Genomic DNA, 26,804 nt, shown 5'->3' with positions numbered 1-26,804 from the left:
AAGTGCCACTGCAGCTAAGCACCATCTTTTTACAGATATCCAACTTTGTGATTCATTTCAAATAATCATGTATGAACATGAACAGTCAACGTCTAGTCGCCTTCATTTTTTATCTATAATGGGGACCCTCTATATTCTAATAGCTGACATAAAGAACATGGAATATATAAATCATATAATTGAATATATAAATCATAAAATCCACCAATAAAGGCTTCATTTGCTAACAATCATTATCATGTGTCACAGTTTGATGTCTTTTGCTGTGATAAACACCACAACCAAAACCAATCTGAGAGTGAGAGGGGATTTATTTCATCTTACGTGCCCAGGTTACAACCATCACTGAGGGACTTCAAGGCAGAAACTCAAGCAGAAACTGAAAGAGAATCCACAGAAGAATACTGCTTACTGGATCACATCCTGGTTCAGGGTTCGCTAAATTTCCCAGACTTAGGTACTAACCAAAGAGGCCTCAGCCCTCCCACACCAACTAGTGATCAAGAGAATGTCCCACAGATATGCCCACAGGCCATTCCAAAGAAGATAATTTTTCAGTTAAATGTCACCCCCCCCAGGTGTGTCAAGTTGCCAACCAAGATGAGTCATCACATCAGCTGACAGAGTTAGTATTTGAACACCAAGAACTTTTTTCAAAGGGTGATCTCCGGGTGGGTAGCTTATATACTCAGATGATACAAAGCCATGGATAGAAGAAGAGAAGTACCAGACTTTCAGGCCCATGGCCCGGAAGGAGTTGGTTGGCTGACACCACATTACATAGATAAGAAGCCTGTTGCTCAGCAACAAGTGATAATAGCAGGGCAGGAGGAGCCAATCAATACAGTGCCGGGTTTAATTCTGAATAAGCAAAGGTAAAACGATAATTTACTCTGTAATCCCAATTGCAGAGCATCCTCCCTCATGAGATAACATTTATCTCTACCACTAAGCCAAACAAACATTTACTGTGGATTTTTCTCAAAATTACCAGAGTGAGCGCTTACCTGGTAGAAGGTTAAATAAAAACAAGATGTGGAAATGACAGACATGAGCAGATCAGAAATCCAGGCAGGGCTTATAGCAACACTTCCCTTTCACGGGCCAGCTAATGAAACAAAAGAAAGCTACACCCTGTCACCACACGAATGTTCTGTTAAAAAGGGTGGTGCTGTCCTTTGTCAAACACAGTGGGTTGATGATGGTGGTGATGTTTTCTACAATTAACCATAACCAAAGTGTGTCTTTGTCTATAATATTAATCGCCAGCATCTACCAAGTGTAAATGGCCTTGTGTTAAGTAATTTATATTCATTAAATCCTGACCACATCCTTGAGAGAGGTAAGGTAATAATTCCTACTTTATAGTTGAGGGAACAAAGTCTCAGAAAGAATAAATAAGCAGCTTGAGTCCACAGGATGGTGAGCACTATAGGATTCCAGGGGATGTGGGAGCAGGGCTTCCCAGACAAACTTGTTCTATGCTCTGGAAATGATCCCTAACCATGCTGTTGAATGGTGGCCGCCAACCAACACATGTCTCCTAGGTGCAGGAAAGGTAGCAGGTAGGACTATGGAATTGAATTTTCATTTCAGCTTAAGATGAACTGATTTACATTTACACATCCATGTGTGGCTACTATATGTGTGGTTGTACATTAGACTGCACAGGGCACCTTGTTGCCACCTCAACGATGCTGACTGTGAACTGGGAGGGACATTCATATTGTTAAAAGAAAAAGAAGGACCAGAGAGATACCTCAATGGGAAAGAGTTCTTGTCACTTGTTCAGAGAACATAAGTTTGGTTCCCAGCCCATATGTCAGATGGCTCACAATTGTCTATGACTCCAGCTCCAGGATTTAGCGCACACACACATACACACGCACAAGCACATGCACACATAAACACAGAAAGAGAGAGAATGTAAAAAATTAAAAGACTACACAGTCTAAAACATGTACAGTAGAAGTCTAGGCCACCACAATCATAGTTCCTGGGGAAAAAAGGTTAGTGCCTGTCTCCATTTAAATCTTAATACTGTGAAGATGGAAAGACCTATGAGAGCATCTCCCTATTCTCCATTATAGTAGTTAAGTGGTCTGAGTCCCAGTTAAGACAAAGCACAGCTCGAAAGGTATCCTAGCTAAGATCTGTACTGCCCTCCTCTGCAGAACATGTCACCATCATGCTTCTGTGTTCCTTACCTGTGTTTACTAAAAACAGTCTCAGCTGTGTGTCCATTTTGTGAAGGAGAAAGGTGAGTTGTAGCTCACATCTCCATGAAAGGAAAGACAACTCCAAGTCTAGCGATGCACAAGAAACAGGTTTCTGAAGAGGCTGAAGAACCTGGTCACAGGACACAGACCTGGCAGTTCTGACTGCACACACAGAAGAGTTGAGGTCCTGGGCTTAGAGCAGCCTCTCTTGTCACCATCAAGTACGTGTGCACAGAGGGAGAAGTGGGACGGGACTCCCCGAGGGACACTTTACAATCACAGAACTCTAGCCACCTCTGAAGAATATGGTGCCTTTCCAGAGGAGATGCTGAAGATGAGGGCTCAGCTTTGCCACTCTCTCTTGCCAGAGAGGCAGGGGTGCTTCCATTTCATTGAGGACCCACCACGCTCTCAGCAAAAACTGCACGCGCGCACACACACACACACACACACACACACACACACACACACTGCCTGCTCATTAGCGAAGGAAGAAGAGAGCATGTGCATCCCAACACACAGTCTAACTGAGGATCCCAAGCTTCTGTCAGGCTTCTGCTTTCCAACAGTGAATGGTAGTGTAAGGGACCCAGAGGCAAGGACCATAACTAGGGACTACAGAGCTCTCCATGCCTCTTCACTGAGTTCAACACAGACCCCAGTAGATACAACCCTAGTTCATCAAATCTGACATAACAGCTATAACCATATTATCTTATTTACCACTAGGAAAGAAAATGTTGACAAAATAACTAGAAAATGATGTGGACCAAATGACAAAACTGTCCAGAAATACAAAACTGGGCAGACAAGGTGTTTCCTAGATTTAATTTTAAAGCGTGGTATTTTTCCATTTAATCCCAAAAGGAAAACTGTCCAGTGTTTCGTTGGCTTTGTTCCCTCTCCACTTCATCAAGCTTAGTTGTCACTCTGGAACAACAGTTCCCCAATAAAGTCTCTGGATAATTCTCTCATGCTTAAAAGAAATTTCCAAGAATGAACATGGGTGCTTAAACAGGAACAAAAAGTCATCACCAAGGGCTACCTGTGCAGTAGTAAATGCAGGCCAGGCCCTGTGAGCCTGTACTGACCTGGAGGATATCTGGAAGCAAGGGAGCTGTGCCACCAGGGCCTGTTGTTCCACTGTCTGCCCCCACTCCTACCCCCAGAGCACAGGGTTATTCACAGAGGCCTCCAATCTTCTGGGAAAGGGTTTGGGAAAGCTCGAGGAAGTACTCATGATGCTAAGCACAGCAAAAACAAGCAATAAATAAGACTATGTTCTCAGAGACATTGGATGTGATGGTGGGAAATGAGATTCAATTTTTGTCTATTTTAAAGAGTCAATTTGTTGGGTATAAACCCTGGACAGCTAGTGAAAAACAGCTAGAGACAGCTCCCCCTTTCCCCTTCTCAAGTCTGATAATACAAACTGAGAGAACTCAAAGCACACGAAGAAGAAAAGAAACTATAGTTGTAATTAAACCATTTCAGTGTCCAACTGACAGCTTCGTAATAAAACCCATACCTCTTTATTCCCCCTTCACAAAAACCATGAACAAGCTTAACTAGCTAGTAAATAGGTGGGTGTGGCTTAAACTATGCAGAGCTCCAGCATGGTGCCTCCCTCCCCTTCCTCTTAGCACACTGATCTGGCACCTTGTGTACATTTCCATGTGCCATGCCTCAGGGAGACACATGGAGGGCTCTCCTGGGCTCTGGGAGCAGGTGGTATCCGTTCTGAATCAAGACAAAAGGATACTGGTTCCAGAGGATTTTTCTTCCCAGGGAGCGAGGGACTGAACAAGGATTTCAGACACATAAAGAACAGGCTGCTTTTTCATGCTTCCAGTGAACACTGCTGAAGTCTGATTGCAAGAAGAGTTCTACAGAGTACCTTCATCAACTTTGTGAAATAGATTTGGCTCACACACGCAAACACACACACACACACACACACACACACACACACACACACACACACGTTTGATTTTTTTGAAACTCCTCAGAGGATCTTACAGATTCTCACTTTCAATTCATCATCATTTCCACTTAGGAGGAAGGAGGTGGGACAGATTTCAACTTAGAAAGATGCTGTTTGGTGACCTTGTTTTAGGTTACAGACATAGCAGAGACCTGGAGAGATCGAAAGTCAGGTGGAACAGAGAAAAGGGCCTGTCCTTTTCAGAGTTCTAACAATTTCCCCAAATGTGTTTTGAAACACTCATTTCCATTTCAAAGAATGTGTTCATAAATTACATATTTCAAATTGCAGTTAGAATTTTTCCTTAAGTCATTAAAATATGTATGTGAGTCAGTAATCCTGCACTGTTAGAATATATGCGGTAGTGGTGGGGGTCGCAAAAACCCAAAGAGCTACGCCTGGTCTGAGTTTTCATGGACTACATACATGCTTCCATATTATTCCCTACATTTTTCAGCAGACTTGTCACAAGTTACTCAAATTGAGTTTGTGACAAATTATATCCTCTCCCCACCCTGGAGTTGTGCAATTAATTTTCTAAACCTAATCTGAAGACTTTATATTTAACTTTACTATTTTTCACTGGGATATTTCTGGTATATTTCAGGCTATCAAGATTTTCTTGACTCAGGACCAAGTCACTAATCATATTAGCTATCTCTTCCAGCCTGGTGCCAACTGTCAATTTGATAAACATGTCTTTATCAAAGTCATTGATAAAAATCATGAACAAGACAAGTCTGAGGACAGGACCCTGAATCATTCTCCCAGAATACTTCTTCAGGTTAATATTAAGTCAATAATCTCCACTTTGGGAAGATGTGTTCAAATAAAGACAAATATGACTAAGGCACTCTTCTTCGACCCACATCACATTCTCTGTGCTGCCTGCTCACAAGGGCCTCTGAGGAGATTTTAGGAGATGCCCTTTAGAGAGCCGCATGACCAATACACTACATGGTCTGATTCTCTGTTAGACACGTTAAGGCTCTGAGCTCAGGTGGAGGATAAAGAAGACAGACATTTTCAGGTAAGTCTTGGTGGTAGGGTGGCCATGAGAGCCCAGACACAGCTGCTGCCCCATGGGCAGAGTAGGTCTCATCTATGGAGGCATGTTCCAAAGCTCCTAGGGGAGTTCTGAACCTGTGGACAGCATAGACTTCTATACATACTATGCTTTTCCCTTCATAGACATATCTATATTAAAGACTATTTCATAAAGTAGGAAGAACAAGAGATTAACAGTAAAAAAAAAACAATTATAACTATAACTACATACTACAATACGGGCACACAACTGTTGTCTGTCTAAGCATCTGTTCCAGCTTATTTTTATGTTGCTCTGATAAGCACCACGGGCAAGAAAAACAACTTGGGAAAACAAAGGATCTACTTCATCTTATAGGTTATAGCTGATCATTGAGATAAGGCTGGGTAGGAACTCAAGCACAAATGCATGGAGGGAAATCTTTGTCTGCTTCATTCCCTGGCTTGTGTTCAGCCATCTTTCTTTTACGGCCCAGGTCCACCTGTCTATGGATGCTCTGTGTACATCAATTATCATCCAGGAAAATGTCCCAGGAACATGCCCATAGGCCAATCCGATGGCCACCCCCTCTTTTCACATGTGTCAAGTCGACGACTGAGATTGGCCATCTCAGAAACTTAGTATACTATGGCAGGTCTTCCAATCAGAAGAAGCTGAAATGACAAAGGTTCCTGATGAGATGGCGAGGTAGTAATATATGAGGAGAGTATGCAAAGGCATGGTTTACATTTCAAGTGAGAAGCTGCAGGCCTGCTCAAGATTCCACCGTGCTACTCAGAACAGCACACAACTTAAGGCTGGTTTATTCCTGGAACTTTTAGTGTTTTCACTCAGCGGCTGACCCCAAGTAAATGAAGCAATGGAATGGAAAACTCGTGGTCTGGAGCTCTGGAATTCCTGGTCCCCAAACTACCTCCTCTTCATATCAGAGAACAGAATTGTGTGGCTAGCAGACTCCCTTTACCAAATTGATGGGTTAAAACACGGAGATCCCATCTTTAGAGATGAGTCACTTAAAACATAACTTGAAGCAGAGAAACATAAAATATGAACTGTTGCTAATGGCTACCTCCCTCCTTGTTCAAGTTATTCTCAAGGAAGATGTTGATGGTTCTAAGAGTTGGCTCATGATCTGGGTCCACACACCTGATATTTGAATCTAGGCGCTTCAACTGTCTCATGTGTAAAAGGAAGAGCCTTTGAGAGGCTGATAGAGTATGGCCTCATTTCTACCCAAGCCTCTTCTCTTACTCAATCAGTACCTAGTTTTGACTTGAGAGCTGAGACCTGACCTATGAGGTCATGGAAATATCAAGATTGTTGACATGTGTGCAAATACACATGCTCGTGTCTGTGAAGCTACTACAATAGGGGAGGTGAGGGCTTTACAAAAGACTAAAAAGAGTCCCTTCCAAGGTCCCCCATTCTTACAAGCCTCACACCCTTCCTTTCTCTAAAGGAGCAGAGTGCTGCCTCAGGTGGCTAGAGCAGCATGGCTGCTGGTGTCTTCCTGAGACACACATGCAGATATGGTTGCATGAGCTTTTGCTTAGCTCCTTTCAAGTTGTTATTTAGCCTCCTAAAACCAGTTCAAAATACAGTCAAAATTATAGCTCAAAGCATACTGATTCTTTTTAACTAGTCTTCAAATTTTATATTTACAATTCTACCTAAACTGGGTCCATGCAGAGGATGTTGGTAATTGTTTACATCTGCATAGATCTGTGCAGTAAGCACATTCATTAAAAGAAGCTATAGTATCTACAGATATATCATCTACAGATCAGAGCTAATGAACAGGAATAAAATTTAAAAGGTAAACAACTATCAATGTATTAGAAATGACTTATTCCTGCAAAGAGCCAAGGAAAGATGAATACCTGCAGACCTTCCTTCAGCTTTTTAAGAAAACTTGGCTCCTGGCCAGAGGAAAGTGGAACTCAATTCTGGCTCCATACTCCTCAAATACTCTAGGTCAAGCTGCCTCACTCTTAGGCAGGGTTAGGGTTAGGTATTTAAAATAGGGCACGACAGTTTTGTTTTTTAATAGAACAAATAGAACAAAATTATTCCATCAAGAAAGAGAAGGCAAATCTAACATATTTCATAGGCAACATGCTAAATGGTCTAGGTGCAGTGAGGATTTTCACACAAAAGGATCAAGGAGAAGACCTGCATCTAGAAAATCAATCCAAATGTCCAAGCCTTTCATTTGACACAAGGCTTCATAGTATCCATACTCTGTCAGGGGCTCAAACACAAATGACTTCCCCAAAGATTTAACTGTATTATTTGACAAATCATGTATGTGACCCTACTATATTTCAAATACTACAAAAAGATAACACTTAACTTGAAGCATAAGGACTCTGTCTTACCCATGGGCCTTAGCACCCTCAGTTGTGCTTAGGGGGGAGGGGCAGTGCACATGGTCTTCAAAAGGAAATGAACAAGTCAGTGTCCAGTCACTCACAGCACTCATCTAAGATGACCCAAACTATCAACTGCTATCAACACTGGAGTAACTTGTCAAAGTTCTTGGCTGCATTACTCTACCTCCAAACAGCACCATTTTTACAATGGTGGTTGGTGGGCTATAAGCTCAGTTGCTCAGTCAGCCGGAGAACACCATGGTAGTGTGAACGTTGGTTTCTCACCTAGATTTTACTCAGAACACTGACAATATAGGCTGGAAATAAAAGATCAACACCTCCAGCCTAGTGTCTAGGAAACTGGGATATTATATGTTACTCATCCTTTTGCTACTGCTTATTAAGGGTTTATTTTTTTCTCTCTCTCTGGAGGGACAGGGACAGTAATAAGGCTTGAACTGAGCATCCTGTGCACGCTATAAAAGCAGTTTACTAATTAACCATGTATGAAGCCCCAGTTCTTAAGGATTCCTAGTCTTTATGTCTAAGCACCCTAACTCATGAATAGAAACAATAGTGTTTATTCTCCAGGTGAGAATGAGGGTTGATATCAGTGAGAAAACAGTCCATAGAAGTCTCACAGAAATGTTATACTCATCTGTTTCTACATTCTAGAAGTTTACCTAGAACTAGAAACAGTTGACCAATAGAGACAGGTTGAGCAATATCCAATTATGAGTGTAGATAAGAAAATTGACAGACCCTTCTGTTGCAGCTAATGTCAGACCTTGCAGATTCAATGCCTGCAGGCACTCTTGTGCCAGGTCAACATTAATATGGAAGGCCTTGTGTGGTAAGCACTGTCTACGTATTTTCATGAACTTATTCATGTAATCCTTAAAAGACACCAAGAAACTACACATAAAACTTAATTATAATGGTCAGTAAACTGAATTTTAGAAAGGTCAATTAATAAGATCAAGGTCAATCTCCTGAAAGACAAGGTTCAAACTCAAGCACGCTGACTTAGGAGCACATGGTTCTCACCGCTTTGTTCTATCTTAAAGATGCTACAGAAAGAGAAATGACATTTATTTCATTGAAGAAACAAGTAGTGTTTCAGGAAAGTAGGGAGTACCAGGAAGAGAATAAAATGTGTGATGATACAGTGAGTGCCTAAAGCAGGCCAATGCAGAAGTGCAAAGACTGGTTCCGAAGACACATTCTCAGGATTACCACTCCTTGGGAGAATGGACAGTCAAGGTTCTTTGTCTTTGTGTTTTATTTGTTTGTAGTACTGCAGACTGAACACTGGGCCACCTGCATGGTATGCAAGCTCTCTGTCACTGGGCTATATCCCCAGCCCTCATATTATGCTATATTTTGCAACAGAATCTTACTAAGTTGTAGAGCATAACTTGAATAACTCTGTAGTCCAGGAAGACACTGGATTTATAATCATCCTGCCTTCAATCTTCAAGTAGCTAGAATTATAGATCTGGGTCACTAGTCCAGGCCTTTATTGCTAATTTTAATTATGAAATCATACACAAAGTACTGTGAAGGCATATGCAATCAAGGTTGGAATATAAAAAAATGAACAAGACATGGTTCATACATAATATCGAGTCATACATAAGAACCAGGAACATTGGTTGCCAGCCCTGATTATAATTAGGGGCATTTTCTACTGGTGTCTACTGGTGTCTAAATTTCAACACCAAACATCTAGGCATCCACACGGATAATACTAAGTGACACTTACTAGTCTACATTTCAAAAACTTACCTCCTTCTCCAGAATAGGAAAAGTGCTCTTCTTCCTGCATCCGCCATTCCTCTCAAATACCCTTGGTGCCAGCTGAGAAAAGGCCTTTCCTTCTCTGGTTGAGGACTTCTCTTATGGTCTACTCTTCATCAATGCTACAACTCCAATGAGTAAGTTTGCACTGCTCTATAGAACATCTCCGCAATTACAACCACTTTTCACCAGTCATATGCAGTAGCCCTGCATGGTATTTTATAAAAGATTATATTCACCTCTCTGCTTCACTTCATTCATTGAGTCATCCATGCATCCATCCATCCATCCACCAATTCAATAAATTTCTATTGGCTAGCCACTGATATCTTCATAATGGCTAGGAGTTATGGATTTGATAGTCAACAAGACAGAGAAACTCTTGCTCAAATGAAACTTAAATTCTAGCAAGCGTGACAATAAGTATTAAAAAGGATAACTCAAAGATTGATACTTCCCATGAAGAACATAAAGCTGGGTAATATTAAGAAAATCCACCAGTGAAAATGCTTTCTGACCAAACAACAGGATATCTGACAGAGAGCCTTGAGGTGGAAATGATCCCTCAGACCATGACAAGGGTTCTGGGCCAATTTCACAGAATCCCTTACACTCTGAAGTTCTCCAGAGCCAGCTTTTTCAAGTTCTGGTTTGAGATAGTCATCAGATTCAAACACTGTCCCATTGGCTTCAACTTCCAGAAAATGAAAGGGCACCTCACCCAATGGCTTTCTCAGAAGTAAGGATATTTCCTCCCAAAGTCTCTGATTAACAGCCTCTTATCTCTCTCTGGTCCAACTGTGGGTCACGAAGTGACTAAACTAGTTATTGGTAAAAGAAAAATTACTTTGGTTCCATTTGACTCATCAGAATCTACCCTGGATGAGATAGGAACAACACCCCCAAAACAGCAAAGTGACAACATACAAAAATAAACAAACTAACAAACAAACAAAAATAGAGAAACAACTACCAGAGCCCATGACATCAAGACACCTGAGGCTGAGGGCAGAGAAGAAATGAGAGATACTCTCTGAATTGCATCTGAACAAAGACAAAGAGGTGTCTATGCAAAGCCCCAGAGGAGTATTCTCCCACACTGGGAGAAGCAAGGCCAGACATTTAAGACTCAGAAACCAATGAAGAAAGATGTAAAGAGATGTAGTGAGAGGTCAGTTGTACAGGCCTCAGAAGACCAGCAGCTTTCTGGGAGCAAGTGCTTCAGAACATAGTCACTTGTATGTCAGTTTACTGTGATTCAGTTTACTGACCATAGAATGCAGTACAGACTCTGGCTGACCCCTACTGTCCTCCCTTATCTGGACCCACACTGTGCTCACACATGTTCAAATCATCTTTTGGTCCCTTGTTGTGGCTGAAGCAATACTACAACTATTGTACTATTCATGCCTAATATATATTTCATTTCAATCCTGTACACCAGTTCAAAACATGTAAGGAAATAGTGAAAAACCCAACCTTTGACTATTGGCTATGGTGAATTAAAAATCTATTCAAAGACTGATACCAGAAAACCTCCCAAATGTCTATGAAAAAGCCATTTTTCCTGTATGAAACAATCACATCCTTTGATCTAGTGTACTTCTGCAGTGGTTGCCAATTCCCACTCTGCATAGTTCTTTTTACTTAATCTATCTTTACACTCTGCCTACAGCAAAACGTAAATGTCTGTGACTTCATTTTCCACTTTTATGGTCACTGCATGTGCCAGGCACACTGCCTGGTGTATGTCAAACAGTCTGGTAAATAATAAATAAATGAAATAACACTTTGACAAACAAGCAAATGGACAGAGATTGCCTGCCAGTACTGCTTGTTAAATTTCCAACAAAATGGACAGAAAGAGATGCTATCACTGCTATTAGTGAGTACCAAGCTGCAACAGTGGTTCAAGAGTGGAGTGGGGTGGGGAAGAATACCATTTCATAAGTAAGTGCTTTCCAATCTTCATAATGAGCCTGGTTACATGAGAGCATACAGTTGTCTAACTAGCAGGAGGCAGATTCTGAAGCTCCATATCATCTATCTGCAGATAGGCTGGCACTCATGTTTGGTGTTCATACCAGTGGTGCCATCAGCAGTTAGACTGTATTCTGCAGAGATCTCACAGGGCAGCGGATCTCTACCTGGGCTGATGCTTGTCTTTACTGTCCTGGAAGATGCTGCCTGCCTCGTCATTACAGATAAGTTTTCTACGTTTCTGTACCTGGGAAGGTCATGATAAAATGTAGATAAAAGGACAACCCAGTTTACTCTGTGGGAAAGAAAAGAGCATCTTCTCCCATTCGATGGAAAGAAAAGCAACAGCCTAAGGAGAAGGAATGCTGCAAAGAAAACTGTGTACAGCATGCATATACAAATCCATTGCAACTTTTGATGACTTCTGAATCAGTGCAAGCAACCTGACTCTCAAATAGCACATCCCAGGAGCGTGGGGTGGAAAACAAGAGGCTGCGCATTTGCTGCTTTGCATCACAACCTCCCTGGTATTATTTCAGTGCAACGTTTCCTAAGCAAACATAGATAACAAGAAAGAACTGAGCATGTTGCTAAAAAAAGTACCATACAACCATAGCTTTGGATGACAAGTATTACCTTGTTATGCTATGAAAATGTATTTGAAGATAAGCACATCCAAATGTTTTTCTTTATTTGTGCACAAAATTTTCTTGTGATACATATTAAATTTGTGTTACTCTTACTTACCAACTTTGGGAGGCGGGGTCTTATTTCTTCCAAATAACCAAGCAGATTGACAAAACAGGCTTCTTTGCTGAGGCACATTATTGAACAAACAAATATTTATTCTGGGTTACTCAGCTGTGATACATGAGGGGATTCACACCGTGCGATGTCTGGTGCCTGCTTAGCTATTACAAGATAATTGCACTTTGAACCACCTAGAATATTGTGTTCAATGGAGAGACAGATTTAAAAATTCAAAAACATGGTACGAGGAGAATCTAATCAGTCACACCTCCATCAAATTAAGGCAGATATAAATAAATGGGCAATAGAAAGGTGCAATAAAACCAGGATTAATCAAACTGTGATTAATTCAGGATCAGATTAAAAACCAGTAGTGCCAGCTGCATCAGCTCTATTCTGCAGCATTCGTCTCTCCCACTCCTTTTTATCACCATGTTTCCCCATCTCCTCATCCCACTCTGCTCTCACCCCTAGGGCACTTTCCCTGGCTGGATAAACCTGCGGGAGAGTTAATTGTCACATACATGGATTTAATCACATTGTCCATCACATTCGGGGCCCTGCCTTCAGTGATCCATGACTAATTGTTGTGGTAATTTTTCAATCATTAACAGCAGCACATATGCTGCAGACAAATCCCAAGGTGCCCAGTAAGCCCCAGTGACAAGTGGACCACAGGCTCCAGAAGGATTGCCACATGCCTCACTCCAGCCTATTAGTCATGCCTCCTTGTTAATGCACACTTATCCCAAGGATATGTCAGGCTGCGAGAGCTCCGAGGGGCTTCAGCATGCCTCATGACATTGCCTTGTTTTCAATCTAGATTCTGAAAAAGGAAGAGGAAAGGAAAGGAAATGAAAACTCCATGTGGACAAGTAGCGGAGGGCCTATTCTGAATTCCACTTGTTTTCCATTCACTTTCACACAGGCTCCTGAGCTGTGGCAAGTGCCCTTTCTTTGAGTTTCAGCAGTATTAGCAATCTCCATGGCAACCACCAGTGCGCATCTGCTGCACCACACTGCAGCATCTCTGGCTCAATTCTCAAGTTGCCCTGGTGTCAAACAGGGCATGCCATGTGCACTGGTGGGACGAGACCCTGCCTTGGGGAATCTTTCAGCTGATTGAAGCTGGCTCTAATCAGCACATAATATGAGCGAACAAGATCACAGGGAATATGATCCGCCTGCACTAGGCGAGAGGGCTCCAGGAATGCTATTTATTTTTTCATTTTCTTTTTCTTAAGGGTCTTTGTTGGTTGAAAGCAAAGAGGCCCTAGCTATCTAACAAAAAGGATTAATTTTCAAGAAGGTGCTACAATGTTTCAAGTCACTGATTTGTTTCAAGCCTGTGTCTCACACACCTTTCATTAAGGAAACTATTCAAGAAGAAATGCAAATTCCTGGGGTTTCCATTTGGGGTCTTCTAAAGAAAATGGATATTTGGCACATTAGCCAGAATATGGAAAGGCAAGAGAAGGATTCATGGAGTTTCATTGAAATTTTTATTCCTCCTGCAGAGTCTCAAGAAATCCCCTATTATACTCAGTTTTCCCAAGATTAAAACAAGACCCACTTTACTCTAAGGCCCTCAGTCCATGATATGGAACAAGGTCTTAGCCAAACTTAATTAATATGAGCAATTCATGTTTAGCTGCTCCAAAGAGAGATAGTTGTTGCAGGGTCCATTATTCTGAAACGAGGGACCGAGCGCCCTCTGCTGTTAGTTCTAGGTCAGTCTCCCCATGCTTCAACCCCATGCTGAGATTCACTTCTGTTACCAAGCACACTTACAAAACTCTAGCTTAAAAGGCATTTACTGGTTTGTGGAACAAGAGAGATCCAGATAACAGTAGACAGGTTGCTAAAAATAACAGTCCTCTAGAAAGCCACTCACCAGTAACTTGGTTATTATTGCTAACAGCCCACGAAAGAGCTTGGGGAAATTCAGAGTGATGACTTCATCACAAACACAAAGAATTAACAAAGAAAAAACGAATTTGCCTTTCCACTCACATTCTATTATGACAATGTGTCTACATGGGTCTCATTGATTAGTATACGTTCTAGAACCGCCAGATGAAAGAAGAAAAAAAAAAAACTTGTTCTTAGATTTAAATCATGGCACTAATTTCCAGCGTTGTTTCTGAATTTAGTTTAAACAAACACAGATTCACATCTACATAGCATTGTACAAAATTCACTTTAAAACTTCTAAAAACCTAATTATTATAAAAATAAAATTACGGAGGAAAAAATCAAATATTCTAAACATTACTTGTAATCCTCTTATATAAATGACGGCAACCTACATTTACAACTTCAAGTACTAGTTCAGCTTAGAATTCAAATTAACTCGGTTTAGAGCTAATGATACAGAAATTGTGCTTCTTTACTACAAATTAGCTCCTTCCATAATGTCTAAATGAAAATAACAATCACTATACACTAGATAATAATCAACTAGAATTTAATGCATGGTGGATTCAAATTCCATGTCACAAACTGCTCTGAGAGCTAGAGATAATCATTCAATTTTCATAACTCTTTAAAGTCATTGCCAATATTATCTCCCATAAATGAAATTCAAATTAATCAAGAATTAATGAATGAACTGGGATTGACGGCACAAGCCTGTAATTCCAGCATGCAGGGGGCAAAGGCAAAGGCAGAGGCAGGCTGAGTTCTATGAGTTTGAGGCCAGACCCTGTATGTCAACAAACACACAAACAAACAACAGAAGAATGAGTGAATGGGGACTGGAGAGCTGGCCAGTGTTGAAGGGCAGTGCCCTCTCTCAGGAGGACCCGGGTTCAGTTTCTAGCACTCACAACCTTCTCTAACTCCAGTTTCAGAGTGTCTGATGCCCTCTTTTGGTCTCCATGGGCACCAGACACCAATACTGGGCACTTACATGTCTGTGGGGAAAACACCCACACACAGAAAATAAAAACAAACAAAGTTTTAAAATAAGAATCAAAGGAGTAAAACTGAACTAAGGGGAAGTTAGAATAAAGTGATAAAAATTTGGTATACTATCATTCAGTTGACAAATGACAAAAGAAGAATCCAAATTTGAACTGTATCGGGCTTAGTTACTGAGCTCTGCCAAATACACTGAATAAAATCACATCCTGCGCACAGAGTCAGAGAAGTGGACTGTGGAATCTCACTCCCTTGAGTGGGGTATATTATAAAACCTCGGTACCATGTATGAGTCTTCTTTAAACCCTCAAACCCAAACCATACTCATTTTAGAAGCAAGCTCCATATTATTCCATCCCCTCTGGCTTTCTTCATGATGTAGCGCATCAGTTCAGCCTTGATGTGAGCCAGCATGATTGAGAGAAACTTAGCTCAGTGATAGGACACCAAGACCAATGTATGGAATATTCTAGATGGCCAAGTTCCATAGCCTGACAGACAGTCTATATGGGTCTATGGTCTAGAGTAGCAATTAGCAGGTAGTTGCTAGATTTTAGCTAGTGTGTTAGAGTAGAAGGGTGTGAGGGGTCTTGGCTGTGAGCAATGATCTATGGAGAAAGCTAAGAAACTACTAGAAGGGATTAGTCTGTCTTTCCAGAAGTCACTTCAGCTAATGACAGTGGGGACTCCACCACGGGGAGCAGAACACCCCACCATGACCTTCTGTGAGCAGCATGGGTCCTGGGTAGAATGGTACCACTGCTCTACAAGAGACAGGGTCCTGAGAAGGCTATGGATGACCAGAGGAAGGAAATAACAAAGGACACAATCTGCTCAGGTGTCTGGAGCCGGCCACTGAGGCCCAGAAACAGTCATAGTAACAGTGGCAAAAGTTAAGGATGGGTCATGACATGTTCTCTAGGGGGCTCATATAGGACACTTTTCAAGAACTCAAGAGTCTTGACATGATAAGAATCCAGCAGAGACTGGCAGATTTCCCAGTGTTTCCTGTTAGACAATGTTTGGGGAAGGAAGCTGTGACATGTCAGGAAAACCACTAATCTATATTTAAAGGTACAAAATCCAGACACTGAATCCCCCAACCTCATCACTCTAATAAGCAGATGGGCCACAAATGAAATCATCTTACTACTACTTTCCTATACAGGACCAAGACCTGAAACATCCTAGGCATCCTAGTCATGTGAGCAGTGTGAATAATTTGTTAACTGTTAGGAAATGAAATACATTGTTGATTATGCAGTCTGTAACTTATTCCATGGACAAAGAAGAAAGATCAAGCTCTCACACTCAGAATGGAGGAATTTCATTTTATGAATGAATGGCTCTTTGAAGTAGATCTAAAGAATTCTGGTCAAACTGTACTTCAGAAAATAAGTATCCTTTCTATAGTATTATGGGTTCTCTTTAAATAGCCCCTTTTTGAATACAAAGCACTTGATGAGAATATGAAAAAGACTTGCATTCCTTTAATAAGATAACAATAGTACTTCACTTGCACACAAACCCTCCTTTCATTCCATTAGATGGCTACTTTTTCTCTATTACCAGTCAAAAAAGGATGGCTCTAATTGGCACACGTGAAAATCATAAATAGACCCTGTTCTACAAATATTCAATTCCCTCGCACTTGAGTGATTATTCTGCAGTGCACTGCAGGATGATAAATGACACTCGGAGCATCGCAGCTTTGATATTGCTGACAAAGGGATTTGATGACTTCCTAGTGCTTAAAAATAAGCTTGCTTGGGTGTGTCTAACATATCCAAACAGTTCAGGGTTGAGACTACCACAACCTTCTACAAAGGGAAGACAAGATGCCCTTTGAGGTCCCTCTTAGCTAATATATTATGACTATGGGCTTAAATTTCTAGATTCTGTCTCTCACTAAAGAAAATGGCTGATCACAACTGAATCAAAATACATTCCACCTAAAATTCTTGAGTTAACCACATTATTGAGAATGTGAACATCCTGAAACAGAATGCAACAGTCTCTTGGGATAATTTTCTAAAGTAAAAAAAAAAAAAAAAAAAAAAAAAAAACACCTATAGTCATCCAACTTACGATCTAAAAATACCAGAAACATAAAAACAAACACAAAGGATATCTAAGAAACAGAACTTTAACCTAATTCCATTCATTTTACTGATGAAGAAACTCAGAAGTCCAGGGAATGATGATGATGACAACAATGACAAAGTCAGTGATTATTTTATCAAACCAATATTTATCAACCAATATTGGGGCAGTTATGTTCCTCAACTTCAAGCATTTATATATACAAACACCTAATTTTTCTCAAGCCCTTTAAGAGACAAACACTGTACTATTATACCATTTTTCTTAGACATGGAAGCAGAACACAAGGAGGTTAAATCATGACTCTACTGCCACAGAAAGCAAGTGGCAAAGCAAGTGTTGGAGCCCATCAGTGCAATTCTTCGGCCCTACAGGAAGCCCAGAGAAGCCACAGCCCTTCAAACAATTAGAGCAAATCAATACAGCTAAATTAATACCATCAACTAATATAAGACTGAATGGGGCTAACAAGATGGCTAGCAGGTAAAGGTATTTGTCATCAAGCATCATGACTTGAATTTAATTTCCAGAACCCACATGATGGAAGGAGGGAACTAAATCCCAAAGTTGTCTTCTGACCTACATGTATATACCCTAACATGTGTACATCCCCATACATACAAAATAAGTAACAGTAAAAGATTAAATGTATATTTCAGAAATATCATAGCAATATATTTTGAAAGTTTCCTGTGCCAGGTACCAGACATACACAAAAGTTTATGATGGACATACTAACTTTATGGAAGCTATCTTCTTCACAAGGCTTCGGGGCCCATGCCTTTAATATCAACATTTAGGAAGCAAAGGCAAATAAAACTGAGCCCCAGGGCAGTCAGTACTGTATAGTGATGCCTTATCTCAAAAGGAAAAGGGAGATAGATACAAAGAAGGAGAAAGGAATGAAGGAATGAATGAATGAATGAATGAACAAAAAAGGACAAAAAAGAAATAACAGAATGAATCAAGGTTAGCAAGCAGCAAAAGACTACCCAAGGACCATGAGCGTCTAAACAAAAAAGCAGCTAGTAAGTCTAAAGTTCATGGGCACCAAGCTCACATGGGAGATTTATATTAAAAATTTGGTCCAATCTGGACTTCTACAGCCAGAGCAGTATTTGGTAACAGTTCTGCAACAGTTCAACCATAGCGAAATCCAGTGCTCTGTGCTTAGAGGGCAGAAAAAGAAAAAGGAGAAAGTCATGTCTAAGAGATACCTGCTGCTTTACAATGAAGATGTCGTTCCCTTTCATAGCATATATCACTGAGCACAGGATACCACAAGGAATGTGCTATCTCCAAAATAAAACCAGCTCTCATTAGCTTATGATGAGAAAACTCAGACATGAAGTAGCTAAGGGATTTGTCAGACGCCCTAAAGGGGGAAGGAGTACATCACAGAAGAAAAATTTCAGTGCTATCTCAGAACTAGTGTGTCTTAGCTCAGCATGTAAGAGCTCTCTATGGACAGATATGGTTTCCATGTGGAGGGCATGCAAGGGTCACAATGGGAACTACAAGGGCAAGGGTCACAAAGACATTCTCAGAAACCAAGCAGTCAGAATCGGAGCTTCTGGAAAGTCATGGGAAACATAACCTCAGTAAAATATTGTTATCCAATGTTTAAAATATCCAGTTAAGGATAGCAACTGAGAAATTGAAGGGTGACTCCTCAATTTACTAAAACCTGCATTACTAGTATCCCATTGTCCCTCCATGAACCTTCCTTTGTCATCTTTAAGGAGAGATATGTGACAGACTGAAGACTATGCCGTCTCTCCATTCCAGCCAAGAATGTCACATGATGTCATTATAGATGTATAGACAAAGATGTCATTACTGTATATGACCTTCCATGTGCTCAAGGACTCAAAGAACTCAGAGGGGAGCTAACGCCAGTAACTGCCTCAAGGTGGCCCATCACCAATGGCAGTACTTCTCAAAATGTGTTTAGATGTGACATGGTATTGGAGATGTCCAGAGTGGCACCGAAACCTGAAGACAGGCCCCATTTTGGCCTAGAATGGAATAGGGATGGAAACAGGAAGGCGGAACCAAAACATTGAAAGACGTAGATATGAGAAGCAGGCTGCGTGTTTACAAATGAGTAAAACCTGAGGGGAGAAAAGGACAAGTGGCAGAAGGGATGGTCTGAGGAGGTCTGAGGGGCAGAGATGAGGGGCATTCAGAGAGCCACATAGTCCAAGTTTCTGAAAACAAAAAACAAAACTAACAGGCTTCAAAGCTTGTGAGGGCCAGCACAGTGCCTGATTCTGGAGTCTCAGCTACTTGGAGGCTGAGAAGACAGGTTCTTGAGCATGGCAGCTGACACTGGTCAGGGCAAAACTGGGAAACCTCACCTCTTAACAGAAAAAAACACATGGCTCTAAAAAAGAAGCATGTCTGCCCCATTAAGTGTTATTTGCCATAGGGTTATGGAAATACATTAAAAATAAAGTTGATTCCTATATAATGAGCATTTTAAAGGACAGGAATCTTTTTTTAAATATATGGTTGGGGAGTGCCTGTGTGTATTCATGAGTGTGCAGGTGTACATGTATGTTTACCTGCACGCATACATGTCAATGTCAGAAGCTATCTGCCTTACTTTTTCTTAATTTTTTTAGATTCATTTATCTTAGTTGATGTGATGAATGTTTGGCATGTGAACTGCGTGTGTATGCGGTGCTGGAGGACTACAGAAGAGATCATTCCAACATTTGGAATTGGAGTTAATGGTGGTTGTGAGCCACATGTGGGTATTGAGAACTAAACCTAGGACCTCCATTAGAGCAGCAAGTCCTCTGAACCCCTGAGTCATCTCTCCAACCCCACACCTTTATTTTGAGCCTCTCCTGGGGCTCAGTGATTAGGCTGGGCAGAAAGCTGCAAAGATCAGCCTCCTTCCACCTCCACAATGCTGGGATTATAAGGGCCTGTCTTTTTCACCTGAGTTCGAGGTGAACTTAGAATCCTCATGAATGGATGGCAAGCACTTTAACAATAGAACCATTTCCCATCCCGTGTGTGTGTGTGTGTGTGTGTGTGTGTGTGTGTGTGAGAGAGAGAGAGAGAGAGAGAGAGAGAGGAGAGAGAGAGAGAGAGAGAGAGAGAGAGAGAGAGAGAGAGAAGGTACTTATGACAATTTAGACTTATGTGAGACTGACAGATACAGAAGGCTAAAGGGGCTGCATTTCCACTGGTGCTTACAGAGATGTGAACACATATGGAGACACGGATGAAGAACCAGAAGCACACCCATCTGTGCAGCTAAAAGGAATAAGGCATATAAACACAATACCTTCCCAGGGGTCTTTCCAAAGTCATAAGCATGAACAAGAAGTCAGTCGGGGGTCAGGCTGAAGCTGGGAGGTGGCTGTACTGCTATACCATGGTGCTGGGCAACTCTGATTTCCGTTCGAAGGCAATGAGCAGTCTGCTGGGCAGCCCAGGCCCAGCTAACTCTCAGTGGATATTACAATGAAACAAGGAAGTAAGTGTAGACGCATGGGCAGCACTAAGAGCCAGCAAACCTTCTCCAAGAAGCTTCTACTCTGACAGCAGACTCAGGCTTACTGTGTGACTCTCAATGAATAGGCTGCATGATCTGCATCTGAGCACACCCACCCACAGGGTGAAGTCCTCAAGGTCGTTTCTCTTTATTTTGTTGCTTTTCTTCCTTTGTTTTTAAATAAATCAATTTGAGGGTAAGCAGTGCCCGAATAGACTTTTCCAGGGATGTTCCACGAATCCTTTGAAGAGGACACCGTTTAAACTGTTTCTAAGAGATGCCAAAGTGCTGAAGATGCTCACAAGGTTCCACCACCTGGTACAGAATGTCCATCTTCCCTGTCTCCACAGAGAGTCTTCCTGGTGTCTAACCTGTGGCCCCCATGCTGCAGTATGAAGGATTATTCTAAATGTATTTTCAAAAACACTCATAAATACACATTTTCTTCAGAGAAAGGTTCCAATTGTGTTATTTTCTGTTTGTTCAGGCTATGTCAGCTAAACAATGATACTGCTGATCTATCTGAAATAAATTGTTTTCACTTTGAGTGGACATTCTCATTTCTGGTAAAGTGCTGAGGTTAATTTTAATTTTTAAAAAAGAATTACAAGATGTGGGCAATTTAATAGTTACATGAAAATACTTAATACACGTTCATAAAGCAAACAAGTATCTGACAGATTGAGAAAGAGCTGCGCATTATTAAGAAAGGTTTTCATCAATGGCATGGACAAAACCATCTGGCAGGTTTGGAAAGGCTTAACTATGGTGAAGAATCACCTTCTGTAACATGAGGGGGCCGGCTTGTTGGGGTTTCTGTCCCACCCGGTACCCCACAGCCGGCAAGCCCAAAGAAAAATCACACACAGGACTCCATAAGGTTATAAACTGATTGGCCCATTAGGTCAGGCTACTTATTAGTTCTTATGACTTATCTTAACCCATTATTCTTATCTATGTTAGCCACATGGGCTCAGTACCTTTCTCAGTGTGACAGCTTACATGTTGCCTTTTCGGTGGTCTGCGCAGGAATGGTGGAAGAGCTTCCTTCTTCCCCGAAGAAATACTCCTGTTCTCATTGCCCCACCTCTACTTCCTGTCTGGTTGACCCACCTATACTTCCTACCTGGCCAATCAGCGTTTTATTAAAATACATGATTGAAAGAATACAGACAATTCTCCTACACCATCCTTCCAAACAGATCTCTCATGGGGAGGACTCAAGGGATTGGAAGTTGGTAGATGCCCAGGGATCCTAATGACAACAGCCAGACTGCTCCACTGGATCTGAAGACACTGACCTGAAAGCAAGTCAAGGTCATGACTATCCAGGAAAGTGTGAGGTCTGTGGAGGAAGCCAGCTACTCTGCAGTCACAGCCTCTCTGCAAGCTCACAAGGGTAGCAGTGACCCAGACTGTTCTGTCTATCCGAAACAGAACCCTGGTCCTTTAACAAGACTGACTTTTCTTTGCAGATCTAGAAAACTGCCCTGGCAGATGCTGATTAAAAGCTGCTGACTAAATGATACACTGAATAGTAAGTTAATAAAGGAAGAACTGGATGATCACCAGGGAAGCAAACCCTAAAACTCCAGATGCTCTCCCTGGTCTAGGTTACAATCACATTAAAGAAAGATGCAGATAAACAGCATATCAGCGATTAAGCCTTGGTTAGAGCTCCCAGTGCCACGAAACTACTACTAAGGGCTCCTCTTGTGTTTGAATATAGCGGCATATCACCAACATCTTAGCAAAGACTCTTCTCCGCCTTCCCTTGAATAAGACCATTCTCAATTACCATTACTAGAGGGCAAGGAGGAAGCAAGTCAGTGTGTATACTAAAAGAAAAGGGGAAGTAGCCTAGGGTTTCAGTCACCAAGAACCAACAACATGGCTCTGTGCACAGAAGCAAATGGAAATAGCATGTGTGACTAGTTGTAACCCAGCATGTTGTAGAAAATAAATTTGCTCATAAATAAAAAATGGCTGAACCAGATCTGCAAGTACTGCTTATATATTTATACCATGGGTACATTAAACAAAACCTGAAGATAACATATATTATTAAAGTTTATTATGCTTATTAGTGTTGCAATTTTTCTGTAATATTTTCAGAAGGGGCATAATAATGTGCTGGTGCTCTTTTCATGTACATATTATTATTATTATTAACTAAAGAAAGGAATTTTCCAATTATCAGGTTTGAAAGGTTAACAAAAAAATGGGCCCAGCATATGGGTGAAGGTGAGCATCACATCAAAGTATCTAATGTATGATTTCCAAACTTTGGAAAGCAACTAGGTCCCCAAAAACTCTCAGGAGACTCCAGAAACCTTATAGAGCTAATAAATAAATTCTGCAAGATTATAGAGCACAAGATCAAGATGTACCATTCTATCTATTCTACCTACCAACAAAGAGTAACTATAAAATATAATTTTAAAAGAAACTTCACTCACAACACCATTAAAAACATTAAAGGCCTAGAAATAAATTTCTCAAGTGAGCACTTGTAAAAACTACAAAATACTATTTACTGACAAAATGAAAGTTGATCGAGTCACTGCCCAGATTTCGCAGACCAAGTGTTCGTAGAAGCAGCCTCACCTGCTCTCCCAGCATCACCAGCTGCAGAGCTGGACCACTGTGACCGGGCTGTGTGGCTCCTGGAAGAAAACATTTACCAAGCCAGGCAATGGTGGCCCACGCCTTTAATCCCAGCACTCGAGAGGCAAAGGCAGGTGAATCTCTGTGAGTTCGAGGCCAGCCTGGTCTAAAAGAGCTAGTTCCAGGACAGGCTCCAAAACTACGGCGAAACCCTGTCTTGGAAAAAGAAAGAGAAAAAAGAAAAACATTTACCAACCTCAGAGCCATACACACTGCAATGTGAACTCAATACTACTAAGATGAAAGTTTCTTTAACATTGCCTACAGATCCAATAACTGGCAAGCTTAGTGTTTTGTTTTTCCTTTTACTAAAACTGGCAAGTTGATTTTATAATACGTACTGAAACAAAACAGTTTCAAACTGACAAAATCAAATTTAAAATGGAAACAAAGTCTGAGAAGTTATATTATCATATTTGTACCATGCAATAAAACTGTATAATCAAGACTGGAACTGCTATGTGCTTGGCATGGGTTTTCCCCAAACCACCAAAGCAATCCAATGGGAGATGTTGTTATCATCCCAACAAGTAGCACTGAACAAAGGGAAAGCCACAAAGATGATTTAAAGCCTTCCCTTACACCAGCCACAAAATTTAAATCACAATCATGTTATGCCTAAACGTAAGAAATTACACACTTCTTGTATCTCACAAAAAAAGAATATATAAACAAGTAAATATTAGAACCAATAATCCAATGAAAATTAACACAACAGTTGACATTCACCCATGAAGCTATGCAAGTGGCTAAAGAACGCATGAGAAGATGCTGGTAGTCCTCTTGAGGAGGAGAAAGTAAGATACTCCCACCAGCGTTTGCCACTATAGGCCCATTGAATGCTAACATTAAGAAGTCAGTCAATATCAAATGTTGGTAAAGACGCAGAGAAACTAAAGTGCTCACATGTTGCAAGTGGGAATCCAGATATCTCGTTACTGTATGAGTGTTTTGTAGTTTCTTTACAGAGTCAACCATAAGATTACTAAACAATTAAGCAGTTTTCTCTAAAGACTTACTGAAGAGCTAAAGTTGTATGGCCCCACAAGGGCAGTCACGAATGTTCACAGCAGCAGCACTCATAAAAGAACTAAACTTAAAACAATCTAAATGCCCATCTCTTGGGAATAACTAAAGGAGAAAATAAGGTAGGTATGCAGATATTATTCAGTGATATGAAAGAAAGAATGCCTGAGATATGATAATTAAACAGACCACAAAACCACACTAAGTAAAAAAGTCACAGAAATAATCCCGTTAATGTACTATGTGTAGAAAAGACAAATCTACAGTTACAGAGAGTAGGTCAGTTTTTGCCTCAGACTGAGCATGGGGTAAAGTGTAGTACCAACGATAAATGGAAGAGGTAACTTTGATGACTACAACCAAAACTGAAAAATTTACTAATTAATCCTTAGAGCATATACTTACATATATGCACATGTGTTTTGTCTACATATATGTCTATGTACCATGTATGCTAAGAGAGTGCCAGGACTCCTAGAACTGCAGTTATAGCTGATTGTGTGCCACAAGTGGATGCTGGGAATTGGGCCAGGGTCCTTTGAAAGAGTATCCAGTCCTTTTATCTACTGAACAACCTCTCCAGACCATAGTGGAAAAATTTTATAACTGAAATTATTCTCTAATACACCTGTAGGGGGTAATACCAAATAAAAGCATTCAGAATTCCAAACACAACAATCCATAAAACAGTACTAAAGAAGGCAGATTTTCACAATAAAAGCTATATGCAGACACGAATATGCAGAAATCAAGACAGAATAAATGGCTTTCAAACATGCAAGGATTCAAGGACTTAGCACCATACATCCTCTCTCAAAACAGCATGGGGATAAGAAGCATCAAGACAAAAGAGTGAACACACACACACACACACATACACACACAAACATGTGCACAGGGTGGGTAGATGAAAAGAGACAGAGACCAAAAGTCAGACAGACCTGGTGTGGTATCTGGAGCAGTATAGCACTTACCACTCATTTCTAATTTCTCTCTATCCTTCTAAACAACAGAAATTTCAAATATCCAGGTTCACTGAGTAACTTAGTTGCCTCAAATTAAGACAACTGAACAAAGATAGGAAGTGCGGGTGGAGGTCATCCTTCAGCAGCTTTCGCTTTCTCTACTGGTCACCATGGCACAATGGGGAGGTGCTTCTCGATGAAGGCCACCGCCTCTCATCACCAACAGCATAGGAATCAACACATTAAAACTGCAATGGGGTTTGACTCATCACTGCATCTACAGTCGAATGTTCTTAGAGGAGCAGTCACAGGGTGACCTCCCGACTGCCTCTAGCCATACCTTGCTGCCTGGCAGCTCTAGTCAGTACGGGACACCTTGACTTAAGCTTACTCCCTTTTGTCTTCTACAACTGAAGCACTGCAAAGAAAATAAGCTATAAAGAAAATCACAGGAAACAGTACATCCCCACAAGAGAGCAGCAAAAAGGACACCATATGGCAAAAGAGAGACAACAAGACTGCAGCTGAGAGACAGATGTGGAGATGAACAAGCCCAGGCAGGAGCTGGTTATCAGAATGCTTTGGGGAGATATCTCCAGGACATGGTATAGGTGGGTGGGTGGAGAGTAGATGCAGACTGTTGGAAGGGTATGATTCTCAATGGGTGAAAAACTCACAGAAGAAGAAAATAAACAAACAAAAAAGGCAAAAAGGTTAATATATAAGAGAAGGGGCAATCACAGTTTTATCTATTGATATTATTAGTTTAAATACCGGTATATCCCAATTTAGCCTACAGCTACAGCAAATTCAGTGGAATGAAAGGGGTTCTGAAGGTGTTTTGGTGTAAAGAAAGGGCTAAAATCAGTTAGGTTCATATTGCACAGTCATAAGAGAATAATTAAAATGAAAATAAGTCAAGAGGTAGTGGTGTGGGCTAATTACAAAGATTCACTGTAAGAGCAGAAGCTGGAAGCACCCAGCACAGTTGTTCTCAATCTGTGGGTTGGGACATTTGAATAACCCTTTCGCAGTGGTGGCCCAAGACCACTGGAAAACAGATATTTACATTATGATTCATAACAGAAGCAAAGTTATGGTTATGAAATAGAATGAAAGTAACTTTAAGGTTGGGAGTCACTCCAACATGAGGAACTGTGTTAAAGGTCACAACACTAGGAAGGTTGAGAAACACTGCTCTAGGTAATAAAGATGCCTAGACTGGAAGGCATCACAGGATTGCCAAACCTCACAGAAATGTTTGACTCTCTAAACCAAAGAGGAACCTTGGGGTCCAGCCCCAAGATCCTCTTCAAGGTTCAGACTGGATGCTACAGCAAGCGAAAAGCACTTCAGAGTATCTGAGGGCAATGAACTCTCTCACACTATGCAATTCTGAACAAGTCTCTTTATTTATCTGCTTCTATTTTAATTTTCCTGTCCTAATTCTAATTCCT

General features: G+C 41.0%; 1 protein-coding gene and 1 long non-coding RNA gene across 8 annotated transcripts in view; both read right to left on the bottom strand.

The window, feature by feature from the left end:
* The window catches only part of Fars2 (phenylalanyl-tRNA synthetase 2, mitochondrial), a 427,446-nt gene that overhangs the window by 237,040 nt on the left and 163,602 nt on the right, over positions 1 to 26,804 (bottom strand). The gene's annotated exons all lie outside the window — the stretch shown is intronic.
* LOC148119876 (uncharacterized) lies at positions 294 to 25,471 on the bottom strand. The gene is made up of 2 exons (XR_015734879.1): positions 25,357 to 25,471; positions 294 to 379 (listed from the first exon to the last, which is right to left on the bottom strand). It is a non-coding gene; the product is annotated as an uncharacterized LOC148119876 (long non-coding RNA).

The sequence above is a fragment of the Myodes glareolus genome, chromosome 14 (assembly GCF_982192425.1).
Source record: "Myodes glareolus chromosome 14, mMyoGla1.1, whole genome shotgun sequence".
Taxonomy (NCBI): domain Eukaryota; kingdom Metazoa; phylum Chordata; class Mammalia; order Rodentia; family Cricetidae; genus Myodes; species Myodes glareolus.
Note: the sequence above shows the minus strand (reverse complement) of the source record. Positions and strands in the feature narration are given on the sequence as shown.